Below are 4,897 nucleotides of genomic sequence, written 5' to 3'. Positions count from 1 at the left end.
TATAGAGCAAGTTCCAAGACAACCAAGGCTATACTGAGAAACCCTGTCTAAAAACAAATATACAACAAAAAAGTGTTCTTCGGTTAAGTATTACAAGTCAGAATGTATTATGTCCTAGATAAATGTTCCATTTGCTTCAAAATGTGGCCACAATACCTAGGAACCTTTCTAAGAACCTTTCTGGCATCTCAGCCTTTCTATTGGCTCATTTTGATTTCTTACCATTTCTTGTTATTTAAGTAGAAGTAAGTTATCATAAAGCTTTAGAAGCTGTCCTTTTATCTCCAAGAACTTACAGTCCCACTGAGAAAGCTCATCTAACATTCACAAGGCCCTAAGTGCAATCAGAAAAGATAATGCATCCAGAAATCTCTACAATGTCACAATACCTACCACTGAACAATCCTATCTTGTTTACCACTTAGTGTCTTTGGTCTATTACAATATCTGGCAACAAAAAGTATTGAATAAATATTTTAATATGTGAATTCTCATTAGTGTGCAAGTTATAATAGTATATGGATAAATTAAATTAATGACTGCTCTGCAGAGATGACTCAGTGCACATTGTTCTTTTAGAGCAGTAGTTTTCAACTTTCCTAATGCGGTGACACTTATAAAATCCTTCATGTTGTGGGGACCCTCAACCATAACGTTATTTTTGTTGATACTTCATAACTTTAATTATGCTACCATTATGAATCATAATGGAAATGTCTGTGTTTTCTAATGATCTTTGATGACTCTTGTGAAAAGGTTAGACAATGTAGAAAGGGTTGCGACCCACAGGTTGAGAACTACTTTTGTAGAGTACTTACATACTGTTCACAGAACCCACAAAACTCACAACCATCTGTAACTTTAACTCATGGGTATCTGTCACCGTCTTTGGCTTCTCGAGGTATCTAAAATCCCATGTGCGTGCGCGCACACACACACACACACACACACACAATTAAAAATAATAAAATCTTTTAAAAACAAAGATTAACTTTATATGAGGAAGAAATAGTATGATTATAGTACTAAAAAGAGGTCAGGAATGTTTCCTTAAATGGAAGACATGAAATCAGATACAAAACTGAATTGTTAGAGAGGATAAGGTTTGTTGTTTCAGTATAGAGACAACACAGACAACGATGAAGGAGTAATAACAGAGGTGACATTATATATATATATAAAGTAAACATAATATATATATGTTTCTATATATATAAAGTAAACATAATATGTGACCCATGTGGCTGAGAAATGACTCAGTGGTAAAGAGCATATACTAGCATATACTACTTGTCTTAGGGTTTCTACTACTATGAAGAGACACGGTGACCAAAGCAACTCTTATAAAGAAAACATTTCATTGGGGCTGGCTTACAGTTTCAGAGGTTGAATCTATTATTCTCATGGCAAGAAGCATGGCATGGCAGCATCCAGGCAGACATGGTCCTGGAGAAGGAGCTGAGAATTTGACATCCAGATCCTTCACCAGAAAAATGAGAGAGAAATCACTGGGGTTGGCCGTCTTGAACATCTGAAACCTCAAAGCCCAGCCCAGTGACACATTGCCTCCAACAAGGCCATAACTACTCCAAGAAGGCCACTCCCTCAGGTCCTATGGGGGCCATTATCATTAAAACCCCCACACTACTTTAGCAGAAGACCTGAGTACAATTCCCAGAACCCATGTTGAACAGCTAAAACTACTTGCATTTCTATCTCCAAGGGATATTCTGGCCTCCATGGGAACCTACACTTATATGCATATACCCACACATGACACATATAATTAAAAATAAATTTTAAAGATAAATAAATTAGAAAACCATATGAGTCATATAGTGGTGCAGAAAATCAAAAGATTAGAAATTGAGAACCATAAAGAAGAGAACAATATTCAAGTGTGTGTGTGATGGTGGAGCAATGTTTTATTTTGTTTGATATATATTAGCACCATGTAGCCTATGCTTGGCCTTGATCTCAGCTTGAAATGTGTTTTACCCACTTTTTACTAATGCATAAATAGTAAATTTGAGGTTGGAAGAATATTGGGGAAAAAAAAAACTTCTGCCAAAGAAACATAGCAATAAAATGACTCCAAGTGACATTCTGGTTTACTCATAGATCAGTGCCTCGTTCAGCCATCACCAGAGAAGCTTCTTCTTGAAGTAGGTGGGGAGTAACACAGACACCCACAGCTGTACATTTTGCAGATAGTGAAGTCCTTTGGAGCATTTAGTACTTAATGAGACGTTTTCATTAAAGCCAGCCCCTTGGGCTCCAGGAGCCATGTGAAAGAGGAGATGGAAGATTGGAATAGCCAGAAGAGATGGATGTGTGTAAGGGAACCGTGTCCTCCAGACACAACAGGCCCAAGGCATATGTGAATTCATAGACTATACCAGCGTGCATAGGGCCAGTACAGGTTCAAGCCACACAGGGTCCCAGCACTGAGGTGAGAGTGGAGATGAGCTTTGACTCCTAACCAAGAAGCTCTATGAAATTGATGTTCATTTTGAAAGGAGAAATTAATTTTCTCTGAGTATATTAGCCATAATTCAGCATAGGCTCCATGCCCAAGAATTGGGCCAACACAAAATGAACTCAATGGTATTTTTGTAGACATTTTGTCTTATTTAGCTTTCTGCAGTTTTTTTTTTGTCTTATTATATTTTTGTTCCTGATTTTGTATTTTTGTGTGAGAGTGATTACTTTTGGTTTTAGTTTTGTTTTCTGTTTGTGTTTTTTTATGCACAACCCTTTTTTATTTTGTAACTAAATGTGGTTGTTAAACCAATTGTTTTGAGAATAAAAACTGTACAATAAAAAAATAAAATAAAATGGCAAAGAACTACTAGACATGACATGGTGATTTATTTCAGGGAAGACACAAGATAGTTTAGTCAGATTTTCTTCCATGCTCCGCGATCACTGAAAGATTCTAGTAGATGTAAAAGTGGAAAAATTGCCTGGTAATCCCGGGCTGTAGAAGATAAACAAACCTAACTGGGGGGCTGGGGGAAAGACAAGGAATCTTACTTGGTTTTTTTTGCTTGCTTTTGTTTTTAAACAGAGAAAGAAAAAAAGAAAGAGTGTGACCCTGAGTGGGAAGGAGGAAGGGAGGATTTAGGAGAAGTTGAGAGAAGAAAAACCATGATCAGAATATATTAACATTTTTTTTTCAAAAAATCTATTGCAGGGCAGATCAAGAAAGAAAATGATGTCACATTCAATGATTGATGATACTATCTGAAAACAGATCAGAAAACACTATTTCCTATGCATGCCATAGCTTGAGAACTCCTCATTATCAATACACCCAACTAAGTAGTGAAGTAAACAAAACTGAGAAAACATGGTGCTATGTACACCAGGAGGTCATACATGGCTAGTTACTTGTCATATAACACTGACAGTGTGAAAGGCTCAGATAATAAAAGTTTAGTCATACACCATATATCCTGCAAAGAAAATCACCTGAAGCAAATTCATTCATTTTGAGGGCATGATATTTAAAAACTAAAAATTCTTAAAGGGTGCTGCCATAGGGTGCAGGTGGGCAGAAGATACCTAGGAGCCACTATGTTGAGTAAGTAAATGGTAGAGAGATGGGAGAGAAGAAGGTTTGAGCACTATGAAGAAAAGTGAAACTGGAGATGTGAAGATAATACAGAATAGCCTGATGTGAGTAGCCTGTTCTGCCACCTAAGGCCATAGTGATATCATGGCTCAGCCTCCCACTAAGGACCATTTCTGGGTCCCTAGCCCTGCAGCATCAGGGCTCTGTGTCAATGTCTATACTCTTTTTTTTATTGGATATTTTCTTCATTTACATTTCAAATGTTATCCCCTTTCCTAGTTTCCTCTCCGAAAGTTGCCTATAACCTCCCCCACCCTGCTCACCAACCCACCCACTCCCACTTCCTGGCCCTGGCATTCCCCTGTACTGGGGCATATAATCTTCACAAGACCAAGGGCCTCCCCTCCCATTGATGGCCAACTAAGCCATCCTCTGCTACATATGAAACTAGAGACACAAACTCTGGGGAGTACTGGTTAGTTCATATAGTTATGTTACCACCAAAGGTCATGAAGATGTCCCTGGTCTGTGTTGCTGCTTTGGAGCCATGTTGATGTCCCAAAGCTGCTCAGAGATGGTCCTGCCCCTCACTGGCTGTAGCACTCAGGTGATCTGGCCCCTAGGGTATAAGGTCATGAAAACTGTTCCCACATCTTGCCATGGCAGTGCTAGAGAGCTGGCCCCAACGGTATAAAAGCAGAAGATCTTGTCCCACCCCTTGCCTGCTACCAGTAGCTGGCCTTGTTCTTCCTTAGAGCAAAGCAGGAAAGCTGACCCTGGCAGGGTGAGTGCAAGAGAACTGGCAGGCTGACCAACTCAGCTACCAACAAGGCCCAGATGCAGAGCTTTGAGTTAGCCCACCCCAACATCTACCTCATCTATGAACTGCTAGAGTTCTTGAAGGCACTGATCCCGAAGAAGCAACATTACAGGATCTCCATGGCACAGAACATCTGAGAGAAGTCTTCATGAGGATCCAGTATTGATAGTGTAGCAGAAGCCAGAGGCCTCAAACCAGACCAATGACTCACTGCTATGAACACTTGAAAGTAGAGCTGTTTGAGGTAAGTGGTATACTGTATAACACATTGTAACACACCACAGATTCCAAAGAGAGATTTTGTTTAATTTTGGGTGGGAGGTTGCAAGGGCAGAGGGCAAATATGAAAAGACAAGGAGATGAATGGGATTGGGATGCATGATGTGGACTTCACAAAAGGAGCAATATATATGTATATTATATGTATATTTTAATTTTCAAATGACCATATTAAAAGGAAATATGTACTCAGAAAAAAAGAATATATTAACTTTTTTTTC

Source organism: Mus caroli, chromosome X (assembly GCF_900094665.2).
Source record: "Mus caroli chromosome X, CAROLI_EIJ_v1.1, whole genome shotgun sequence".
NCBI lineage: Eukaryota > Metazoa > Chordata > Mammalia > Rodentia > Muridae > Mus > Mus caroli.
Note: the sequence above shows the minus strand (reverse complement) of the source record.